The 25,271-nt window shown below is 43.0% G+C and overlaps 1 protein-coding gene and 1 pseudogene across 1 annotated transcript in view; one reads left to right on the top strand and one right to left on the bottom strand.

Moving 5' to 3' along the window:
- GPC3 (glypican 3) overlaps positions 1-25,271 on the top strand; it is a 422,120-nt gene that overhangs the window by 58,345 nt on the left and 338,504 nt on the right. The gene's annotated exons all lie outside the window — the stretch shown is intronic.
- Positions 22,741-23,083, bottom strand: LOC102967451 (annotated as a pseudogene).

Genomic DNA, 25,271 nt, shown 5'->3' with positions numbered 1-25,271 from the left:
GTAGTGATCTCTGCCTGTAGTCTGCATGGTATACTTTTTGTTTCTTTTTTTTCCTATATTTTAAAAAATGTAAAAAAATTTTTTTTTAAATATATACATACATATATATATATATATATATATATATAGTCAAATTGGTTTTCATATAACACCCAGTGCTCATCCCAACAGGTGCCCTCCTCAATACATGCTACACTTTTAGTGAGGCAGCCAACCCAAGACACTCACTATTGAGTCGGTGCATGTTGAACTTAAAGGCAGGCCAAATTCTCCAAACGGTTGTCACCAGCCTTCGTCCCACGTTTGGGGCGTTGGTCTCATATGAACATGACATCTTACTAAATTTGAACCAAGATTCTAGACCGTGGAGATCACTGGGGTTTTAAAATGGGTTAACGGTTCCTTCCAGCTTCGTGTACTTTGTAAACCAGATCAGTGTACCCCTTGCGCCATTATTGCCGTCATTGATAGAAGTGCTGAGCAGAACAGATCACGTAGGTTCCCCGTCGGAGACTTCCTTTCAGATTGGCGTGAATCTATTAACTAGCACCTGTGGGGACAGCCATTACAGCAGTGAAGGAACCAGCTGGTGGAATTCTTTCCCATTCATAGCAGCCTAGCTTGGACACGACTGCCCACTTTGTCCCAGACCCTCTTGAAGTCCAGAGGCAGCAGGTCCACTGCATTCTTTGGGTTTTCGGCCCAACACTCCCATCATAAAAGGAAATGAGGTTAGTCTGGCATGACTTGCTCTTATAAAACTATGCCAGTTTCTTGTGATTGCTTCTTCTTTTTTGAAATGCTCACAAATCTTCTGCTTGATGATGTGTTCTGAACTCTTGCTTGGGATTGTTGTTAGACCGGTGGGATTATTATCTGTGACAGCCACCTTTCTCTTCCCCTTTAAGAAATATGGGAGCCAGAAGGGCTCTGGTTTTGCTTACCCTCCCCACCTCCCCCATGCCTCTGTTTCCACAGATACCCTTCTTTTTGTCCCCTTTCCCCACGCTGGACTGACTTTCTCCTCCTTTCCATTCCCTCAAAACCCTGCCTTCAGTTTTCTTAGGTGAGAGCTCTTAGTGTGGTAATGGGCGCTAATGGGCTAATGTGTTTTTGACAATGAGTAATCTATTTGCTTTTTGAGCAGGGCCTAAATCCCAACATGTGATTAGAATGGTGGTAATTTTGGGCACCATGGCAGGTTATTAATGTAGTGTGGGAGGCTGAAACCTTTTGTTTCCTCTCAAATAGGTGACTACCATTTACACTCCATGTATGGCTTTCTGCCAATTGTGTTGGGGGCGATTTCAAGCCAAATTGATTGGCTAATTGCTTGTGGTCATCCGGCTTTTCAGCTGCCTGTGTAGCATCCCTGGAGGTAATTAGCACGTCCAGAATTGGGGGTGAATTGGAGTTATTCATGGTCATGGCTTCTGGAGTGGGAGCAGGGGCCGCACTAGCTTATAGTTATGAGTGAATCATTTTTACTTTAAAATGATTACTGAGGATTGATGAGTTTCTTTAACAATTTTTAAAAATCCATTATGGAGGAGTTTGATATACAATTGCCTTCTAGAGTCATTTAAAGTGGCCAGTTGGGTTCTATATATTGTGAGATAAACTCATTGGTAGGAAATAGCTTCAAAGATGTCGAGCATTTTCTAAAAGCGACTGGAATTTCAATTGCAGCCCTGTACCAGCACACATGGTGGAATATTTTTCAGCCTGTGTTATGCTAAAAGGTGTAGAATACATTTTTCATTAAGAGTGTCTTCATATGTAAATGCCATGTAAAACCCACTGGTATGTGACAGGGATCCCCAAATTTAGAACCATCAGAACTTCAAGGTGATTTCCCTCTTGTAAAAAACAATGTTCTTGGGCAATTTACAGGACAGAGTGCGACCAAGCAGAGCATCTCGGGCCTCTGCCATTCCCCCCTCCCCAAACGTGGCATTTGACAGCGTCAGTCAGCTCTGAAATTCTACCTGTGGCAGTAAAGGGAGGCCTAGAGTCATTTGCTTGTTTTGATTCTTCCTCTTTCATAATTAAATGGGAGCTGATGTTATCATCTTTGGAAGATCCAGCTCCAGGGTGATAGGCTCTCGCAATGCAAATAAACAGCAGGCTGAGCCTCGGGCTGGGAAGCGTGGGCCCAACCAGCTGTTGAGTTCCAGTTCTTCCCGTGCTGTTCAGGGTGGTCCCCCAGTCCTTTGACCTGCTGGCTGGGGTGTACTGCCCTCCTCCTATGGATTCTTTTAGTTTTCCCTCTTGTGTGTTCGAGTCCCAGCCTTGACTGATGCTGAAATTCAGGGAAGGCTAGAGGGGAAAAGGCAATAGTTCCTCTCCTCTGTCTTCCCAGTCATCAGACAAGCCCTGCCCCCTAATTCAGGATGAAGTGGGGTTCTAGAGACGGCATGATTTATTTATTTGCTTTTTTAATATATGAAATTTATTGTCCAATGGGTTTCCATACGACACCCAGTGCTCATCCCAACAGGTGCCCTCCTCGATGGCCATCACCCACCCTTCCCTCCCTCCCACCCCCCATCAGCCCTCAGTTCTCAGTTTGGCATGATTCAGATGATTCTTTCTTCAACCCTCGCTTTGGAGCATCACACCAACCCGGGAGCGGTGCCTGAGATGGCCCGTGTCCTACATCTCTGATCAGAGCTCGCAGCCTGCTTTCTCTACTTCCTGTTTTCAGCAAGTTTGATTTTTTACTTTCACTTGCTTGTCTACTCTCAGCCTGTCTCCTCTCTCTGACTAAACGGGTCAGATTTTGTTTCCTAAAAGGAGATTAAATTACTCTTTGCTGGAAAAGATAAACAATCCCTGGCATGGGGTGCGTGCGTGTGTGTGTGTGTGTGTGTGTGTGTGTGTGTGTGTTGGCAAGGGATGCTTGGGCGGGGATTGTAAGGCTTCTTTTCTGAAGTCTGTTTTTAATCCCAATGGCCCTTTGAATTCAAATCCTGGCTCTCCCTCTATGTGACCGTGGGCAGGAGACTTCTGCTCCTAGACCTCCCGTGTGCCCGTTCCCCCATCTTTCAAATGAATGGTAGAAGAATTTCATAGCGTTGTAGTGAGGGCCAAGCGAATGAACTAATAAACTCGTGTGGGCTTCTAGCAACGGTTTCTAGGAGGGTCGGGGGAAAAGGTGGGCAGGGGTGGTGGCAGCGGTGCCTTTCTCGGTCACTCCCTTTCACCCCGAGGAACAGACAGCACTGGGGAAAGTTGCGTTTTTCTTCTGAGGATCCATTGTGTGTCATGGACGAAATTGCACAACCCATCTATCCCCAAACTGTTTCTGTCCCCAGAGAACAAGCGAGATCTTCCAGGCGGGGATCAATCAAAGAGCTGTCTTCAGCAGTGGGAAGTGTCATGAGAATCAACAGCTGCTCCCTCCACCCTGCACCCCCTCCTGCTGCTAAATGACTCTAGGGAAGAGGAAGCCAGTCATCAAAGGCTTCTGCCACCTGTGCGCAGCTGGTAGTTGCTGAGGTCACTCCTGTAGTGACTGGAGGAGTTTAGAAAGTATCCACTGGGCCAAGTCACTGACATATCCATTCCCCCGAGGCTCCAGGGCTCGTCGCCTCCTCCATCCTTCACTCTGAGCTGGAGAGCTCCTTTGTAAGCTGGGACACACTGGTCTGAGACTCCCCCGTGTCTCCCACAGTGCCATTTTGGGGGCGGCGTCTCTTGAGATTCTCAGTGTGAAGAAAAGGAGCAGGACGAGGCTTTCTTTCTCCTATCCCGCCAGCCTTTTATTGAAGAGGGAAGATGAGAAAGTCATTTCCCTTGAGTTACTTGCTGCCAAATGTCACTCTCCCAGGGGATCTAGGCTGTTTCAGCCAGACTTCCCTTTTCCAGGCTCTCAGGTTACCAAGCCAACTGGTAGTGTACTGGGCGCAAAGGCAGAGCTAGTCATGTGTTCCAGCCGGGGCAGAGTGGCCGGTGACTGCTAGAGGGCAGCAGAGGGCCAGGAGCAGGTCTCAAACTGCTTCGTGGCCAGATGGTCACCAGACTGGCTGACGGAGCAGAGGACACCAGAGGCTCTTCATTGTTAGGGAAGAGGCCGGGTGGTCCCCAACCAGGGGAGGCATGCATATCCAAGAGGTTTTAACAGAACATGGCTGTGACCCCTTACAGAGGGGTCACAGCCGGGTTGCTGTATATCCAACACATCAGGGTAGATAAGGCCAAGGTTTAGTTAAAGGGGAGGGAAGGCACACAGCCATAGGGGTCAAGTTAGAGCCAGGGCTGGGTCAGATCTCAACTCAGGGTTGGAGTAATCGGGTGAGCCACCCAGGCATCCCTTCCCTCATTCTTTTACCATTTTTTGTATACAAAATCATTCCAATTCTAGCTCAGGGTTCACGAGCTAGAATTGGAATGATTTGGCTCAATCATTCATTGATGGTATCTCAAGCAGGCACAAGAATAGAGCTATTTAAGATCACGGACTGTAGACTCACACCGGGACTAGGATTTGAGTCACTGCCCTGCCACCTGTTAGCTAAGTGACTTTTTGTCGTTACTCAGCCTCTGTGCACCGCTTGGAAATCATGTGCGTGATGCCCAAGATGTTTTCGTGCATTTGTGCTAAGGAACTGTTTGTCAAGTGAATTGTTTGTACCTAGAAGTTGTTCTGGCAAGACTGATTCCTGATCCAGTAAACAGGGACCCGGGGACCGTAGGAGAGGGAAATATACTTATCTAAGCAAATTCATGTGAAAATCAGGAAAAGATAATACTTTGACTTATTCTAAAATGGCATCTTCTCTATATTTTCATGGCTTTTCATATAGAAATAGCTTAAGCTAAAAGAAAACTTGATTGAATGAATGGGCATTTTATGAGTCTCAGGCAAGGCAAAAGTTTGAAGTATCTTGTTCAAATTAAGTGAGCAAGTAAGTACAATGTGGCATCCTGACTTAGAGCCTGCAACAGATAAAAGGCATTAGTGGAAAGCCTGGAGAAATACAGATAAAGGCTGTAGTTGAGTTAATTGTATCGTACCAATGTTAATATTTTAATTTTGACAAACGGTCCGTGGTTAGGTAAGATGTGAATACTAGGGGAAGCTTGGTGAGACTAGCTTTGTAATTCTGTAAATCTAAAATGGTTTCAAAATAAAAAGTGTTTTTTTTTTTAATCACAAACTGAGATCATGACCTGAGCCGAAGTCGGATGCTTAACTGACTGAGTCACCCAGGTGCCCCCCCCCAATAAAAACTTTTAAAAAGTTCTTGATACCTAGTGTCACATCGCCCTCCAGTAGGTTTTGCCAATTTATACCCCCAGGAGCAGCATGTGAGTGCCCACCTCACTGCGTCATAATCGATAGTGAGTCTTACTATTAAGAGTAAGTATCCTTCTTCCCCATGCACTTGCCCTATCCTGGCCCCCAGCTGAGAATCTCAGCTTCAACCTGTGGTTTTATTACAGCCAGGCTTAGTTCCCTTTTCCCTCATTCTTTTTTTTTTTAAGTTTATTTATTTATTTTGAGAGAGAGCAGGGGAGGGAGGGGAGAGAGAGAGAGAGAGAGAGAGAGAGAGAGAGAGAGAATCCCAAGCAGGCTTCACGCCGTCAGCACAGAGCCTGACACAGGGCTTGATCCCATGAACCAAGAGATCGTGTCCTGAGCCGAAACCAAGAGTCTGATGCCTAACCGACTGAGCCACCCAGATACCCCTTCCCTCATTCTTCTACCATTTTTGTGTATAATTCCTTAACATGGTAGCTACTTGGGACGTGATCTTTTTTTTTTTTTTTTTTTTAAACGTTTATTTATTTTTGAGACAGAGAGAGAGCATGAACGGGGGAGGGTCAGAGAGAGAGAGGGAGACACAGAATCGGAAACAGGCTCCAGGCTCCGAGCTGTCAGCACAGAGCCTGACGCGGGGCTTGAACTCACAAACCATGAGATCATGACCTGAGCCGAAGTCGGACGCTTAACCGACCAAGCCACCCAGGCGCCCCAGGGACGTGATCTTTTTAAGGAACATATTGTATTGATAGGTAACTGGAGATTCTCTTGCATTTCCAGGAATATTGTGAATTTAACAGACAAAATTTTGATTCCTTTTGATATTTACACACACACACACACAGAAACATTGTTGAAACAGGGTATTGGGAAAACAAGTGAAAGCTGCCATTTAGGGAGTCCTACGTACTGGGGTTTGGAGAACCCCAACTCGGCATGGACCAGGTTGACTAAGGTACACCATTGCCTACCACTGTGCATTCTCTTGCATGGTGAGCAGCTTCCCAAAAAACAGGACTCATGACTGAAATCTGAAAACCCGCAGTAGTGCAGTGGCGGCAAAAGGGCCTAGAATGTTCTCGGTGGTGGAAATGTCATTTTTGCTCCTAGCTCACTGTAGTGGGGGGCCGTTGAGCTCAGGGACGTCAGTCAACACCAGTGGTTCTGGAGGAGAGCGTCTTGGCCAGCGAGCTGGTCTCGCATTCTGCACAGGGAGCGCTCTGTCAGAGAACAAGCTACCACCGCTGGGCTGGTGGTTCTTTCCGCTTCTGTCGCCCTTCACATCTCAGATCCTCTTGTATTTATAAGATTGCTTTAATAGTCTTGTCTTGTAATTACATCTGGAGACAGGAGACAGCATCTTTTGATAGTTCAAGTCCTAGCACATTTAAATTGCCCTCCTAATGCTGTAAAAGAGTCAAATTATATATTCTGGTTTGCACTAGACAGCAATAAATGTCAAGGTGCCATCCACTCTGGTATTTAACTCCTTGATTCCATCTGTTTTGGTGTTCTTCACCCGGACCATACACTAGTGTTTTTCCGTCTCCCGGCTCGAAAGGATCAAGTTGGGAGATAAATTTCACTATTCAAAATATATTAAAAGGCAGAAGCAGTTTGTAAACATTGCTTTGGAAAGGTAGGCATAGCAATAAAGTCAAGGACAGGAACCTGATTCAGTAAAGGAAACATTTCACAAGATTGTCATCTACTTTATTTTTAAAGCTGCAATAAGATGTAACGATAAAAAGGCCAATGATGCATTTCAGCCAAGTGATATGAACTCTTGCTAAACCAATTAAACTGTCAGTATACTATGGTTTCGCATTTTCTATAACATACTAGGTCACCTTAGGACACTTAGTCACTTATGACTTTTTACCACTGGTGCAAAATCAATTTGGCAATTTATAATCTTACATTTCATTATGAAAGTATATTATTCTGCAAGAAAGCCGCTGGAGAAAATAAGAGATTTCTGAAGCCCATTCATTCCTCTTCTGTTCAGGCAGAGTCATAAAGGAATAAAACCAATCATGTTATCTGATGGTTTGAGACTTCTAGCAGTTTTTGATTTATATGATTTTTTTAAAAAGACATACCAAGTATACAGTTTCTAATGCCGGATGCAGTTCTGAACGTTCGATAAAATTGTGGACGTTAAAAAGTGAGAACTTTGACTGAAGAGCTCACTTTTCCACCTACTTTTTTTTTTAGTTTTGAGTGTGTAGGCTGAAAGAACCCTTGCCTTAAGTATGTCAGAGGGCGGGCTTTTTTGGTGTGTTATATTTGGAGTTTGGAGCTCCAGTTCTCTTCAGTTTATTTTTTGGAAATTGTGAGTTACAGAATGATAAACTGGCTGTATTTGAGAGAGGGTGGGGGAAAAGGAAGAGGAAAGGTTGGAGGCTTTATTAAAATTATTATTATTGGGGCGCCTGGGTGGCTCAGTCGGTTGAGCATCCGACTTCGGCTCAGGTCACGATCTCGCGGTCTGTGAGTTCGAGCTCCGCGTCGGGCTCTGGGCTGATGGCTCGGAGCCTGGAGCCTGCTTCCGATTCTGTGTCTCCCTCTTTCTCTGCCCCTCCCCTGTTCATGCTCTGTCTCTCTCTGTCTCAAAAATAAATAAAAAACGTTAAAAAAATTATTATTATTAATTATTATTATTGTTAAACTTGCCCTTGGAATTACCTTCCCTTTTCCTCTCCAGGACAAATATGACGCCACTTTTGGAAAAACCAATGGTGGTAATAAAATGCACATGACAGATCCTTAGTTTTAGGTGCTCATTAGCACAGTCGAGGACAGATCTGTCCTCATAAGATCATGTAGCAAACAAGAACATAACTAACATTGGCCGTATAGCCCTTTTCTTCTGTTATGAACTCAACAAGGATTTCCTTTAACCCTCCCTTAAGACTCTTTATCACACTTGGAAATACATCTCCCCGCCCCCATCCCCAAGCTTCAATCAGATGTGTACCTCTGGCAACTATGGCTGCATTAACACTGGACCATATAAATTGGGAGATTTAAATTTGAGGTTCTCTTCTTTTACGGTTTAAGTCATGGTTACAGGGTAGGCAGGGGGGCATTCCACCGTGTTAATTTAGAGTCAGCTTGTGATAAAGCATCTCTAGTTTGTACCTGATACAAAGACTGTGCCACTTAGGTACTTGCCTGCCCCCATTGTCCCAGGAATTTCCACGCTCACTGGCCTCTCGTATTTGTGTATTCTTTCTCAGACTACGGTCTGAACACGGGAGGACACTTTGAAAGAAAGGAGAACTACGGAGGAGCAATTGAATAATTCAAATGAGAGTCGCTTCGCACTTTGTGTCTTGCCGAGAATGGTATCAGAACTAGGTGTAACTGACTTTCTGTGCACTGGGCATAGACTAGGCACTTGCACGCGCACTATCTCATTAAAACTCACAGCAATCTTGTGAGGTAGGTAATATTATTCCCTATTTTCGAGACGAGGACTGTGGCTCAGAGAGATTAAGTAATTTGCCGAGGGCACGACACTAGGAAGTGGTAGAGTTTAAGTTCCAGTTCAGAACTTTGACTCTAGTCCCAGTATTCTATGGCTTCATCAGAGGTATTTATTATTGTTGATGCAGTGAAGTCTCGATAAGCCAGATTACACAGGGAGTGGTACCACACACCATAAGAGGGGTTTAGAAGATAGGCGAATGAATTATTTTGGCTGGTTTTTTTTTTTAATTAAGAATAACTTATTGGCATAGTACCTATTAACTTTAGAAAGTTAAAAAAATAAAGATAAGTTGAGAAGAAAATAATTCACTCATGATACTAAGACCCAGAGACAGCCCCTCTTAACAGCTTGGCTAGTAGGCTTTTTAATAGACTATATATAGATACACACACACACACACACACACACACACACACACACACACACACTTTTTATTTTAGAGAGAGAGAGAGAGTGGGAGCAGGGGAGAGGGGTAGAGGGAGAGAAGATCTTTTTTGAAAAATGTTTATTTTGACAGAGAGAGAGGGAAAGAGAGTGGGGTGGGGAGGGGCAGAGAGAGAGAGAGAGACAGAGAGAGAGAATCTTAAGCAGGCTCCACCCTGGGGGCGTAGAGCCAGACACAGAGCTCAATCCCATGATTGCAAGGTCATGACCTGAGCCGAGATCAAGAGTTGGAGGCCCAATCGACTGAGCCATCCGGGTGCCCCAGTCTTTAAACAAGGCTTATCATATACGTACCATTTATGCCCTGCTTTTTAAACAACCTAACAATATTTTGTGAACACTTTCCCATGTTATTACATACATGTCAACATTATTTTAGTGGCTATGCAATGTTCTATTGTCTGGGTGTAGCATAATATATTTAACCAATCCATCTTGGATATCTTAATGAGAACCAGCCCTCTGGTTCAAGAATGCTCCTCTGCTGTCATAAAATGCATGGTAATGTGGCTTGTTAAAATGTTCCTATGTGCATTTCATTATTAGGTAGCTATGGTTAAATGTATATAGTGTTACATACTTCTTTTCAAGTTGATGGTTTCTTAGGACATGGCCCAAAAGTCTTAATTTCCACAGTTTCTGCTAAGACATCAACAGGCAACGCTAAAGCCAATAACCCCCAACAGAGGCAGCTAGAAGGATGATGGCCAAACACAAGGTGTAATTTAGGGGAAACAGAAAGTCTCTTTTCCCTTGAATTTTCATTATAAGAGTCCTCTGGGTTGAGCTACTGAAGACCTTGGTTAAAAGGCAATTATTCCTGTTTAATCAGTGTTGTGTCTGTTAAATCAATGTGTTACATCCATAGACTAGAATATTATGAAGCCAATTAACAACGATGTTTTCAAAGATTATTTCATGATATGAAAAAACGATCATGATATAATGTTAAAATTTTATAAATAACAGGGTATGAATCTATATATTTTCTCCGTTTGATAAAAAAATATACATCTATGCTTCAATATCTGGGGATTTTTTTGGATGGTAGGTTAACAGCTCATTTTGTTTTAAATTATTTTTAATGTTTTATTTTTGAGACAGAGAGAGACAGCGTGAGCAGGGGACGGGCAGAGAAAGAGCGAGACACAGAATCCGAAGCAGGCTCCAGGCTCTGAGCTGTCAGCACAGAGCCCGATGCGGGGCTCGAACTCACAAACCGCGAGATCATGACCTGAGCCGAAGTCGGATGCTCAACCGACTGAGCCACCCAGGCGCCCCAACAGCTCATTTTTATTTCCCTTATATATTTTTTTCTGAAATTTTCAAAGATTTTACAGCCATATATATATATATATATATATATATATATATCTACTATAAAACAAATAATCTTACTTTAGTGAGGGAAACCTCAATTACTCAATGCTCAAATTTTTCAAAAGTCACGTTTTTGATTATTTACTGTGTGTTAGGCCCTGTACTAGTATCTCAGTCTTTACAACACTGGAAGGTACCATTATTACCCTTCGGAGGAAGTCATTTGCCTAAGACCATGTAGCTTGGGTAGGACAGAGCCAGGATTTGAACTTGCATCTATTTCCAAGGCCTGTGTGACATAATAGAGAGTGGGGACAAAATATAGGGAAGTTTACTTATTTTTAACTGGTTGAAAACCAAGCAGTCAGAGCAGTGCTGGGACAAGAAAATACAAGTTGATGGCCGGGGTATAGGTATAGGGCATTTATGCTAACAAAACCTGGGAGGTCCTTTGGCGCCAGGGTTAGCCCAGCAGCTCTGTATCCCCGGGGTTAATAATATCTAACCTCCCAGTGCTCTTGTGAGGATTAAATGAGACAATGCATGTAAAGGGCACATGGTACACGCTTGCTCAATAATGGTCGCTAGTATTATTACTTCTCTTATTTAGGACCTTGCTTGTTATAGGGATTAGAGGCTCCAAGAAGCCTGAGGCAGGACATGTTTACCCTAGTGAATCCTGTCACATTTTAATAGTCCTCAAACATTCCTGACCAGTTGAAATGCCTTTTATTTGAAACTTTCAAATAAACAAGCCCTAATCAGCTTTGTGGACCCTCCCAGCTTTTTCAGAAAACTATTCTGCTTCTGGGGGGTTATTTATTTACTCACTGAAAATAGGGACTTTGTGTAATACAAGGGAAGCGGGGAGGCGATTGGTTTGGAGTTAATAGGCAAGCTTTTTTTCCCCCCCCCCCTTTTAACCTGAGGAGGCTTGATTGGGTTACGCTCCTTTAAGACTCTTGGAGAGTCTGGGAATTTCGAGAACAAAAGCTCCGTAGGGAGGCCACCAAATAGAGAAGGCTCTTCACCGATCTTTGTACATTCTTAAATTTTTCATTCTGTTTTTTCCCTCTCCGCAGCCCTAGAATTGAGTGGCATTATCTTGAAGCCATGGAGATTTAAGAAACAACCTAGGTTGGCCTCTCTTTGTTGAGTTTATGAAAGCCATATTTAGTTTTAGGAGGAATGTGTTTTTCCCTTGGGAGGCCCCTCTATACCTGCAGCCATCACAAATTCCATATTAAAATCCCACATTTAAGTCTTTACGGCTAAAGTCTGTTCTTGCACGTCTGGCCCACGTCCAGCTGTCAGACTGAGATATTATTGACTTTCTCTTCTCAAGTGAGTGGTTTACATCTGCTGGCTCCATTTCTTTACCACTCATTCCGAAACACCTTGTAATCTGGCTTCTGCCACTGCCTCTTTACTAAAATTGCTCCCCTGCAGATTACCAGCAACTGACTTTTTTTTTTTTTTTTTTTTTTTTTTTTTTTTTGCTGAATTCGTTGGTGCTTATTTTTCCTTCTTGCCCTTGAATATTTTTCTTCCCTTGGCTTGTGACACTACATATATCTACTTCCCTCCTACCGGCCTGAGAATTCCTTCTCTCCTTTTTTGATGGCAAATCTTTCTCTTTCATCCAAATGTGACTGTTCTCTCCCCGAAGGGATGTCTTCACTACTCTCCTCTCTTCATTCATTTGCATGGCTTCAACTGCAACCTCAGTGTAATGAACTCTCCGGTTCCGATTTCTTGCCCGTGCCTTAGTCCTGTGTTTCTAATGGACTAACGATAATTAAAATGGTCTTTTAGAGTCAGGCATTGTGCCATGTACTTCATATACGTCATCTCCAATTCTTGCGACACTCTTCGAGGCAGAATCTTAAGCCCATTTTACACGGGGAAACCAGCTCAGGTAAGTTACGTACGGTTGTATTTTTTCCATTCAGATCTCCTACCATCAACCAAAACTCAGTAGGTCTAAAAGAGAATACGTTCCTTCTCTGGCTGCAAACACCGAACTTCTCACTTCAACGTAGTGTCACTTTCCCACTTTCTGTTATATCGCTTGCAGCCTGAGAGAGTTGAAAATCAGACAGGTAATTGCTTTGGAATAATGCCCTCCCTCCCCCATAAAACCAGCCCCCTCAAAATCCCCCAAGCCCAACTCATGACAAACTCGTGTCTTGAAAATTGAAGTTCAAGCTATCGTACGGACGAGCACCTCCCAGCCATTATGAGAGCTAAGCCTGATAACTTTCACACACTGCGTGCTGCGGGTTGCCCAGAGTTGAGCTTCGTTCGCATCCCTGGCTGTGCGCTTGTCACTCCTCCGGGTGCACTCTTCCCAGGCGAGTCCCTCCCACAGGCGGGGCCCGCCAAGCTTCTGCGCAGTTCCCAGGGCACCAAGGGCAGTCCCGCCCCTTTCTTGACTCCTGGACTGGAAAGCCTATTGGAATGTGAGTGATTTAGCAATGGTATTTCTATAGTATAGGAGCAACTTTCAACTCACTGTTGTGTTTTTTTTTTTTGAGAGAAAATTACTTACAAATGTTGGTAGTTCAGTATTAGTAACAGCTGACGCAAAACATATTCACAGCTGATCTGGACATACCAATGTGTTGAGACAACGAGTTTGAAAACCACTTCCACAGATTTTTAGGGAAGGCCCGAATGCCCATTGGCGAGGGCCCGCTTTCTTTTCTGTGTGGCGGATTCGCCTGATGTGAAAACTTTTAAACCTGATACTATTTAAGAATCAGAATTGAGAAACTCTGCGTCTTTTTGAAGGCCGGTAACAGGACCACCAGGCACTAACATCTCATTGAGGATTCTCCACGTGCCAAACCAAATGCTTTACTTGGGCTGTTTTTACTCAGCTAGCATTTTTGGTGACCATTTCACTTTTGAAAGGCAGAAATCTGCCATGGCTCCCATCATTTTCAATGGGAGAAGTACAAAAGGACAAGAGTTCAGATGTATGCCATTCTTGTGAAGTGAGGCTAAAAGAAAGGATAGACCCACTGAGAAATTTCAGTTATCTGTTCAGTACTTCCATTTCTTCTAATTATTAGTAAGGCATGGGAGCCCAGAATTGCAGTGACACCGCTCTTCAATCGGACTCCACTAGGGTGGCAGCATAAACATATTCAGATTAGCCTTCAGTGAATTATCTTCTTAATGAGGAAATTAGAACATACCTTTTTTTTTTTTTAACAGGAAGAACTGGGTTTTTCATCACTGTCATGAAAAGAAGATAAAAGGCTGATGTGTCTTCCAGGATTTTAACCTATATCTGGTTGAACAGATGTGTAAAATGTGTACTTTGTCCGCAGCTACCGTGGTGCCTACCATGTACTTGGGGTTGCATTAAAATTTGTAGAATGAATTTCTTACATTGGCAAAATGAGGATTAAAAAGTTCCAAGGTTTGGGGTGTCTGGGTGGCTCAGTATGTCCGGCTTTGGCTCAGGTCATGATCTCACGGTTGGAGCCCCGCGTCGGGCTCTGTGCTGACAGCTCAGAGCCTGGAGCCTGCTTCGGATTCTGTGTCTCCCTCTTCCTCTCTCTGCCCCTACCCTGTTCGCAATCTGTTTGTCTCTCTCTCTCTCTCTCTCTCTCTCTCTCTCATAAATAAATATGAAAAAATGTTTTAAAGGTTTCGAGTTTTTTTTTTAACTCTATTTATTTTGGGAGAGAGAGAAAGCGATAGAGCAGGGGAGGGGCAGAGAGAGAGGGAGAAGAGAATCTCAAGCAGGCTCCACACTGACAGTGCAGAGCCTGATGCAGGGGCTCGATCTCATGAACCGTGAGATCATGACCTGAGCTGAAATCAAGAATCAGACATTTAACTGGCTGAGCCACCCAGGCACCCCCAAAAAAGTTCTGAGTTTTTAAGACATGTTCCCTACAGTGGTTAGCATAAAGAAAAGCTCGATGGGGGTAGAATCTAATTTGAAAAAAAAAATCACTGAAATGCTTTTGTTTTAGGAAAAACTTTATTCTAAAATATAAAATATTAAAAAAATAAAATGTAAATTATTAGCAGTATCTCACCAGGCCACTGTTTTCTTTCTTGGACTGTTACTATAGAGAGCGTTTTTCGCCTTTAACTTATTAGCACACGTCAGTTAGGTCAAGGGCAGTGAGGAGGAGGTGAGGTTGAAAAGGTCACTTGGAAGCATCACTCCATCTGGTCATAGTGGGTCACGGACGACCTGCATCAGATTCCCTGGAAGGCTCAGTATTTTCTTGGGCCATCCCTGCAATTCTTATGCCCTACAAGCAAAGAGTTTGGCCCTGATGCTGGTTAGAGTCTGACCAGCAGTCAAGGTAACCTGTGATGTCCTATGCTCCTCTGAGTAAAGTCAATGAATAGAAGCCTAATTACAACCAGTCTAGCACATGGGAAGTCAATTCAACTGAAAAATGGTCATAAGTACCTACTATGTGCTCAGATTGTGTGGAAGTGTGAGACATGGTCCTTGACCCAGAGATGCTTAAAGGCAAGATAACTACAAATGTATAGTTCAGCAACAGTACCAGGTAGTCTGAGAGTCAGACTTGGAGAAGCAGCTATGAAGATCATTTAATTTAAACTTTCCAGTTGCAAGGAAGACGGGCTCAGATTAGAAATAGAATTTCTTAAGGTCAGCCATTTAGTGGAAGTTGGAACTCCTGCTCAAGTCTTCTAATTCCTAGATACTTTCTTCATGCTATCACATAAGTGGTTAGATGGCATTTGGACATGCTTTGCTTTGTTCACGTCTTTTGATGCTGGGAACTTTATGGTGAGACCATTTTAACACGGTGGTGGGGGCGGCGGGGCTTTTGCAACAGCCTCCAAAGCAGACTAATAAAACGTTCAGTGACTTTGTTTTAAGTTACCAAGTAATGTGCAAAACAGACAGCCTCACCCCATCCCTCAGCTTCACTTCATCCCCCCGCCTTGAGGGTAGAGATTGGGGCTGAGGTGGGAATGGGGGTCAAGGATGGAATGGGTGTCATGCATGGGGTGATGCTCAGCAAAGGGCTGAGGGATGGGCTGGGGGGATGGGCTGGGGGTCAGGCACCATCTGGCAGACAACGCCCACATCACCAGCAATCATGTGTTCTCCACACTTGCTCATCTTTGAAAGGCCATTAATCATTCTGGGCACACTATCTGCTCTTTCTCTGAGAATCTTTCATTTCTTGAATAGTGTATTGCTTAAAATCTCTGATTGCAAACTTTCAAGGGACAGGAATGGAGTAGGGAAGGATATTTGGATCGCAGTATGGTCCCAGCGTCCCAGATACAGGCTCCACTGGGAATCTTTGACTCAGTGACCATCCACTGTCTCATTAATGTTCCATATAATGTACTATGGAAAAGTAATATGTTTCTGCTATTTTCAAAAGGGTGAAACGCCAGTATCACGTTTTGAGGGAATAGGACTGGTTGGCTCTTTCAGGGTTTATTCTCTTTCAGAATCTAACAAACTTAAAAATGCATCTGTTTTCTATGATTATAAATGTATAGAATTTTCACGTTCTCAATGCAGTTTTTAATGTAGAATTATTTTTAAACATTTACTTCTGAAAGGTGAGGAATATAATGCAATAAAGGAACACATCTTCATATGTTCATACTGAAGAAACTAGAAAGCAAAAGTCCCCTGTACTCTGGGTAAGGATTGAGGAAAGAGTGTCTGGGAGGTGAATGATAAACAGCCTCTGTTTCTGTCACGGCTGCATCAGAACAACTGTGCCAGAATGTCAAATATAAATACAGGATGTCTGGTTTTTAGCAAAACATTTGAGAGTCTTCTGTAATATCCTTGTGCATAAGATTGTGAAATTTGACTGCATAACTAGTAATTAGGCAAATTCACAGCTGCTTGAACAACCGATTGAGTGTCAACCTGGAGGAAGATGTTTTCAGTTAAGGGCCACGGAACTGTCTTTGGCTCTGTCTGGGCATTCGTTCACTTAACAGCTACTGAGCATCTACTATGTAAAAGGCACTGTACTTAGCACTGTAAGGAAAACAAAGGTGTCCAGGTCCTGGCCCCTGACCTAAGGAGCAGAGTCTTGATCATAATTGATCACAAAGACAGGCTTTCCACTTTGCAGGTAATATAGAGCTGGGTGGCGTAGTTCAGTATATAGGATGACAGAATCCAGATTTAAAATGACCTCAACTTGTAGGAACTCTAGGTCAAGACCTACAAGATGAAATTTAACAGTGATAGATGTAAAGTCTTGAATTTAGGTTTAAAAATGGCATATGTACAGGATATGAGAGATGTGACTTGGCAGCAGTTTATGTAAAAAGTTCTTGGGGATTTAGTTGATCACAAGTTTAATATGAGCCAACAATGTGGTGCAGCTTATTTTTTTTTAAAAAGCAAAACAATTTTAGGCTGTATTAGAAGCATGTGTGCTGATCAGACCACATCTGGAGTATTATGTTCAAGCGTAGTCGCCACATTTTATGAACGTTGACAAAGTTGAGTGTATCCAGAAGATAGTGACCAGGATGGATGGGAAAATGATGTCACATGAGAAATGGTTGAAGGAAAGAACCGAGGAGATTAACTTTTGCTTTAGGCCTCAGGTTGTTTGATTTATTTATTTTTTCAGTAGGCTCCTTGCCCCATGTGGAGCTTGAACTCGTGACCCTGAGATTAAGAGTAGCATGCTCTAGGGGCGCCTGGGTGGCTCAGTCGAAGCATCCGACTTCGGCTCAGGTCATGATCTCGTGGTTTGTGAGTTCGAGCCCCGCGTTGGGCTCTGTGCTGACAGCTCGGAGCCTGGAACCTGCTTCGGATTCTGTGTCTCCTCCTCTCTCTGCCTCTCCCATGCTCATGCTCTGTCTCTCTCTCTCTCTCTGTCTCTCAATAATAAATAAACATTAAAATTTTTTTTTTTTTAAAAGAGTAGCATGCTCTACTGACTGAGCCAGCCAGGCACTCCTAGGCCTTGGTGTAGACCCTTCAAGTCTTTGCTAAGGTTCCCTTGTTATCTGTTCTCGTACTCTGTACAGCCCTTGTGTCTTCCTCCCTAGGCTCAGGCCTTGTTAGATCAGGCCAGGGGCTCTGTGTTCACAGTGACATCTGCGGGGCCTAGTACCGTGTGAGTGATACAGGTGGGTCCTTGGCAATGTTTAGACAACTAGTGAGTACAATTTCTACATGTGACAGCCTTGGGGAAAACTGATGAAAAGCTGTAGTGCCTGGCATCTATAGTCATGAAATAAAAGAACAGAAAAGGAACTTAAAAAGTTCCTAAAAGCTTCAGAATGGGTCTTTTTTCTCTTCTCATTTTCTTTTGGCCTCTGCTAGGACCTGATACTAGATGTACGTGTCTGCTTTAACAGGAATCTGAAAAAAGCATTCTCTCCAAAAGGACCATTTAAAAAAATGGCTTAAAGTTCAGGCACCAGTATCTAATGAAAATGACAAGGTAACATTTTTTAATGTGCAGGTTGGGACAAGACTACATGACAAAATGATACCCATCACCAGTGAGGATTTAGTCAAGTGGACACCCTCTCGTACATCTCTGGTACAACCTTTTGGAGCTGCATTTTGGCAATATGTGTTATCCAAGGCCTTAAAATATTCATGGTTAGAGCCAATAATTCCACTTCTGGGACTTTCTTCTATGAAAGCCATCCCGAACACAGAAAGAGAAAGCCTTATGCACAGAGGTGTTTTCTGACAACAAAAAACTGGAAACAACAAAATATTTAATAATAGAGGAGTGAATGGTTACATAAACTGTGATATGTCCATTCAAGAGAATGTTACAAAGCCATTATAGTTTGTAGTTTCTACAGGATACACAGCTGTGTCTATATAGTATGCTGTAACTGAGCGAAAATAAATACATCTAAACCTGTATGTAAAAAAGTCCTGGAAAGTCTCATACCAAGACGTCAACATTGGCTATTTTTCAGTGCAAGAAGATCAGTTAGTTTTGCATCTGGTCTCCTTTTTTGCATTTTCTAAATTTTTCTTTACAACTCATTTTAACATTGAAGACAGTCTTCAGAGCCCCTGTGTATCGCCAGTTTTATCAAGGGCATTCTGAAATTGTGAGGAAAAGACAAACCCAAACATCTTGAGAGCAAAATTGATTTTCATTCTAAATTTAATTAAATTAATTTTAAGTCACATTAATTCAAAACACATAGATGTAACTGTACCACGCGAACAACTTTAGATCAAGGCTATGTTAATGAACTTCACAAATCAAAGGTGATGCAACTCTTCAAAAGACAAAAAAAAGGTCAGCATCCCGGATTCTGGAGCGCCAGGTACCTTTTGCAAAGGGAGATGAAAAAGTGCCTTGTAGGTAGCAGGCACTTAATAAAGTCTTGAATGGCCGGCTCCTGGAGGTGACGAGGGACAGATGAGAGATGGGTTGCTAATGGGTAAGATTGGGTGGCTTGATGGATACTGGAGGAACCTGGATATCAGGTATTATCTTGTTAAATCAAAATCTGTTCTAAGAGATATTTAGATATTGCTCAGATGTATGAAAGTTGAAGCTGTCAGACCTCTGTATATTGTAAAAATGTATCCATTACAAGTAATTTGCACTAACCCATGACTCTCTCTAGATATTCAATCTAGTTCAATTTTCTTCTTCTATCAAAATTACTAGTAGCTTTCCCAATATCCATTGTTTAATTTTACATGCCGTGTACCAGTTCACAAGGCACGTTGGATGCAAACTTCGTTCTTGGTCCTGGAGTCACTATTGTTTTCTTAATTCCACTTAATAAAAGGGCACTGCTGACCTCAGAAAACTAGATGGATCTGTTTTGTTTGTGATATTGAGGGAAATCAGCACTCTTCAGGGGTAAATAACATATCTGGTTTCACTGAGAATGTTCAGAATGTTTGAAGACAATCTCAGTTTGAAGAAAGTGGAATTGTTACATATGTTAACATACGATCTTGCTTTTTGCAACTTCAGTTCTGCTTAACATGTGTATCTGTTTCTGTGGAATTAACTTTCTCCTGTTTTCATGTATATTGCGTGTTAAGGATAATGGGGGACAATACAATCAAGAAGGTGAATTTGGGGCACCTGGGTGGCTCAGTGGGTTGAACGTCTGGCTCTTGATGTGGGCTCAGGCCATGATCACAGGGTCGTGGGATCAAGCCCCACGTCGGGTTCCACGCTGAGTGTAGAGCCTGCTTAAGATTCTCTCTCTACCTCTGCCCCACTCCCCTGCTTGTGTGCATGCAGTCTGTGTCTCTAAAATACATTTTTTAAAAGAAAGAAAAAAAAGGTGAGTTTAGTACCAGCAATTTCTGTTCTTTACCTATTTTTTGTCCTTTTTGTCTCCCCTCTCCCGTGTTTTCCTCCCTCTTATTTTAAATATTTTCCTTCATCTTTTCTTGTATCACCTTATTTCTATCTCGATGGGAAGCACACTGATCTTCAGAACTGGTCAAGTCCCTTTTTGTTGTTGTTGGTTTTTTTTTTTTTTTTTACCCCAAATCTCCGCTAAATGAAAACATTCATACAGCATTGGATTGGCATTTCTACAAAGCCAAAGAGCAGAGAGTCTTCGAGAATGGGTTTGATATGCATTTTCTTTTAAGATGTCTTAGGCTGGTTGGTGCTGACAAGAGGTTTTTCGTCTGATAACCTGAAGGTGTGATCTCCCTGGGATGAGTATTCTTACATGGGGATCTGAATAACTTGAAAGAAAACCGTGGACTTCAAAGCTCCGTTCACCTCATCCACAGTTAACTTTACAGTCTCACTGGTCTGGCAAGTGTTAATAGCTTGATCATTTGCCTGCAGATAACTCCATTGGAACCTGTAGGTTATTTCAATGGGAGATAGCCAGTGGGTCTCCGATCTCCATTTAGATAGAGATAGAATAATACAGAAAGAATTCTGTTGGAGTGATTTATGGAAGAGAACACACAATTCTTACGAATGTTTTCCCCCAGAATGTGCAAAACATGTTGGCAAATCTCAGAAGATGTACTCTTTCCGGGTTTCCCAGTTTTCTATGAAATGAGGTTCTTGATTACATGATTTTTCGACCCATGTTTGTTTTTAAAACAACACCAACAACACCAACAACAAAATGGTGTGAAGAATAAGTGTCTGGTGATAAACATGTAAAATATTGGTGCTTGATGAGGGGGGGGGATGTCTTCTGAAAGGGGCAGATGGTACCCCATGGGGTGAAGATGGGGTGGTAAATTTACTTTCTTTACCGTGTGCATAAGGTCAGGTACAAATGGCCAGAAAGCAAATGAAAGGTAACCTTGAGGCCGTTTGCACTTAGATGTCAACTTTCTTTCAGGAAAGGCTATTTTTTTTTTTATTTTTGTTCTTATACAAATCTGGGCCCTGGTGTTGTTTGTTTCTCTTTTTTATTGCTGCTTATTTAGTGCTGCTTCATCAAGGGCTTAGGTTTCTCTTTGAAGTATCCGAGTCTTACCTCTGTAATGCAGTCCTTAAAGCCTCTCGTGATTAGCTAGACTTGAGCCAGTGACCTAGCCAGCATATTTTGCCTTAACTGCCTCCTGCTTTCTCCCCAATATTTGAGTCTGTGGGGGTAGATATGCTAGAGTGATTATTGGTGCTGGCACATGTCCCCCTCAGTGACTTTCTTAGTCTTGGGAACATCTTCCCTGTCTCTCTCTGGGGGGGGCCAAGGACTATGCGTTTTCACAGCTAAGCCCTGCCTCGTCCTCTCCATCTCAAACTGGCCTCTTTGTCATTTCTGACCTCTCAGAGCACATACTGCCGGCCTGACAATGGTCTCGGCATTTAGTTTTATTATTCTCTAGCCTTTCAGGTATTTTCCTTTTTTATTTCCCAATTAGTTTGCAATGCTCTGGAAAGGAGACCACATTTTATTGAAAAACTCTTTTACTGACAAGATGCATGTGCTCCAGGGACACACTTTATTGTCACACAGTCTGTGACCAGAGGAAGAAATGATGTAAGAAACCTAGGGCTCTGGGATGTCAAAGAAAAAAGAAAACTTAGGAGTGAGCAAGGACCGGTACTAAGCTCTCATTAAATACCAATTAAAATCATGTCAGATATATCAGAAAACATAAGCTGGCTATAGATGAGGATGTTAGTGGTTATTTTAAGGTTATAGCACCAGATCAAAACACTTCAGCTGTACCTCAGTGTGGACACAGCTGCTGCTAACGTCTTCAGGGGCTATGTGGATGGAGATCCCGCGCTGTCTTTGCCATCCAAGCCGGGCTAGGGACGCCAGTCGCTGCTTGTCCAGTGCCCGGTGCCCACTCAGGTCTTCAGGCGGAGAGCAGGTAGCCCGAGGACCAGGTCCTTGGTGCCTTCCCTGCCCTTCCGGCCGTAGTCCTATGTGTGTCTGCCTCTCTCCTCGGTCACATGTGCTCAGTGTGTCAGGGTCAAGGCTAATCAGAATCCAGAGCCAGATTGAGGACCGTGAAGGGGAGGAGGACTGAGCGCTGGAAAGGCAAGTAAGGAGGGAAGGGGTGGGAATGATGAGAGTCAGCCCCCGGTTGGCTGCCCGCAGCGTTGCCCTTTCCTTCTCAGCCGGCGACTTGTCGCAAAACGATGTACACGAGAAGGAAGTTCGGTGCAACACTGTTGACAATAGTGAGCCGTTGGGAATGGTTGTATAGAGCACAGTATGATAAAACCATTAACAGTGGTGTTTTCAGGGGCACCTGGGTGGCTCAGTCGGTTAAGTGGCCGACTTGGTTTCAGCTCAGGTCATGATCTCACGGTTTGTTGAGTTTAAGCTGGGCGTGGGGCTCTGCTGACAGCGTGGGCCTATTTGGCATCCTCTCTCTCCCCTCTCTGTCCCTCCCCTGCTCTCCCTCTTTCAAAATGAATAAATAAACATTAAAAAAATCCTCTTAAAATGGTGTTTTCGAAGATTTTTAATGACCGTGAAAAATGCTCACAAAGTCATCCATATGTAAAATAGCAAAACACGAAGCAACCTATCTGACCCCAGTTGATGATCTATAATATACATATAGAAAATACTATAAGGAAATTGCTAGAATATTAATGGAGATTATATTTGGGTGGTGGAATCATGGGTATTTTCTTTATATTGTATATTCTGAATTTTCTATACTGCAGATTGATAATCCTTTTTTTTTAAAGTATAATCTCCATTTTATTATTTTTTTTCCCCCAGAGAACAGTTTTTCTTCATTCCTTAAGGACTTAGCTCCTTACACGGGCTTTGGTGGAGGTCGTGGGGTGGCGCCCACGGGTCTAGATCGGGGTGGGGGTGTTCGGTCCTTCGGTGCCTCACGCGAGTGATCCTGGACTAGTTTGCCGTGAATGGCACGGCTCACGCAGTAATGTAGTTGGACATATAGCTTGGGAAGCACATAGGCCTCGAAGATACTTGCTTCAGAAATGTCCCTGTAGGCGGCAGCCTCTTCTGTGCTCCAGAAAGCGAACTTCCTAATGGCCTTGTCCTTGGGCACGCAGTGGGTACAGTAGGTACATAGGCTGCACGTGGCCGTGGCCCTTTGTGGCACGACTGTTACTCTTTCTTTTCTTGGTCATCTTGGAAGCGAGGACCCGAGAGCAGATTTATAATTCTTATGATGAAAAAAAAAAAAAGGAAAGAAAATGCCCTTTAGTACCATCTTAAATCTCTAAACCCACATGCCAAGATGGAGACAATTATTTTTTCTGAGAACAAAAGTAATATATTCGCATTATGGAAAGTGTTGGAAAAATAGAAAAAGAAAGAAAGAAAAATAACAGCAATGGTGTATCTTAGAATGTCCTTTTTTTATTTGAAAGGGAGAGAGAGTGTGTGCATGTGAGCAGGGGAGAGGGACAGAGGGAGAGAGAGAGAGAGGGAGAGAGAATCGCAAGCAGGCCCCACGCCCAATGTGGAGCCAAACGTGGGGCTCGATCCCACGATCCTGGGACTGTGACCTGAGCTGAAATCAAGAGTCAGATGCTCAACTGACTGAGCCACCCAGGCATCCCTTAAAATGTCCTTGTAACTCTCTTCCTCGTCAGAAAGGCTTATTTGAAATATCACTGTAGTTTCTGTTACTTAACGAACTAGGTAGTGCTCCAATACTGGGTTAATGCAAGATATTTAAAAATAGGTTCTTACATTTAGATGGCATCTTCATACATGATTTGTAGAAATGGGAAGGACTTCATGTATCTTCTGGCTCAACCCCAGGTAAAGTTCAATAGTATTCTTTGCTAGGCACAGTTCTAACACACCTGAGACTCACAGTCTATGTCACTTGCTCAGGTCACACAGCCTGGAAATTTGTAACTGAGTAGAACAAAGGACTTTCCTAGTTTCCAGTTATATTTCCAGTGAGGAAAGACATTTTTTACATTCTAGGGGTAGTGGCTTAAAAACATACTCCTCAAATTTGTTTTCTGGGAAAAAAAACAATTACTTTTTGTTTTCCTTTTCAGATACATAACCTTCACTCAAACATATCTAGAGACAAATTAAAAATTGTGTGTCTGTGTGTGTGTGTGTGTGTGTGTGAAATGAGCAAATTATTTGGATTGTTTTGGTGAAATAAAAAAAATTGGTGCTTGTGATTGAGAATATTTGCAAATTAAACACAAAACTCTTTAATATTAAATAAATAATTGGTGTAATAATTCACTTACGTTAATGCATTCTGAGCATTTTTTATAACTTCTTTCAAAAACTTAGAATTATTTGACTTATAATTTCTGAATTAAAAGGTAGCATTTCAGCAGATGCCTTTAAATACGTCTATCATAGAAATGGTTTTTTTGGGGTGGATTTTTATAGTGGTATGTTATTGGATTAACTAGAAATATAGTCATTCCTTTGATTCAAGCCGAAACTCCTGGAAAACCTATATGATCCTCTTTATGAGCAATTTAACAACATAGTCTTCCAAAGAAAGAGATATGGAAAATACAAAACATAATCCTACTTTGTGAACAAGTTCCCAGATTCCCCCTGGGGTTTGCTTGCTGGCCCTTTTGGTATTAGTATTGGCGGTCACTCTGGCCATAGCTTGTTTGGAAGCCTGCTTTGCCCACTGGTGGTGACCCTGCCACCAAGTAGCCAAGAGAGTATGGAGTGGAGCTGAACGGTGGGATCTCCGTGACAGAAGGTTTCATCAAGTGGTTTCCTTCGAGAACCTTTAAACCAGTCCTAGGTGAGATTTCATATCCTCACCTCAGTCCCTGCCCGCACCGCCCCCCCCCCCCAACCCTTGTCATTTTGTTGGAGGAGCATTTGAGCAGGAAATTTATTTTCAGTTAACCAGGCAGATACAGGTTGGTAAAAAGGTTCGAAGAAGATGAAATCTTGTACCTTTCTTTTGCTGAACCCCCCAGATGTTGTGCAAGGAGTGAGGTATGTACATCTGTTTCCTCAGGCGCTGAAGCTAGTCTATCTGGATGGCCTCTGACTCTTTTTAAAAATTTTTAAAAAATATTTATTTATTTTTGAGAGAGACGGAGAGACAGAGCGTGAGTGGGGCAGGGGCAGAGAGAGAGGGAGACAGAATCCGAAGCAGGCTCCAGGCTCTGAGCTGTCAGCACAGAGCCCAACGTGGGGCTCGAACCCACGAACCACGAGATCGTGACCTGAGCCCAAATCGGACACTTCACCGACTGAGCCACCCAGGCATCCCGGGATGGCCTCTGACTCTTAAGAAAAAGTGTGTACAGTTGCTCCTTCTTGCTACCATCACTGGATTGTGTTTCTTTATTGAACACACATCCA

Source organism: Panthera tigris, chromosome X, assembly GCF_018350195.1.
Source record: "Panthera tigris isolate Pti1 chromosome X, P.tigris_Pti1_mat1.1, whole genome shotgun sequence".
NCBI classification, from domain to species: domain Eukaryota; kingdom Metazoa; phylum Chordata; class Mammalia; order Carnivora; family Felidae; genus Panthera; species Panthera tigris.
Note: the sequence above shows the minus strand (reverse complement) of the source record. Positions and strands in the feature narration are given on the sequence as shown.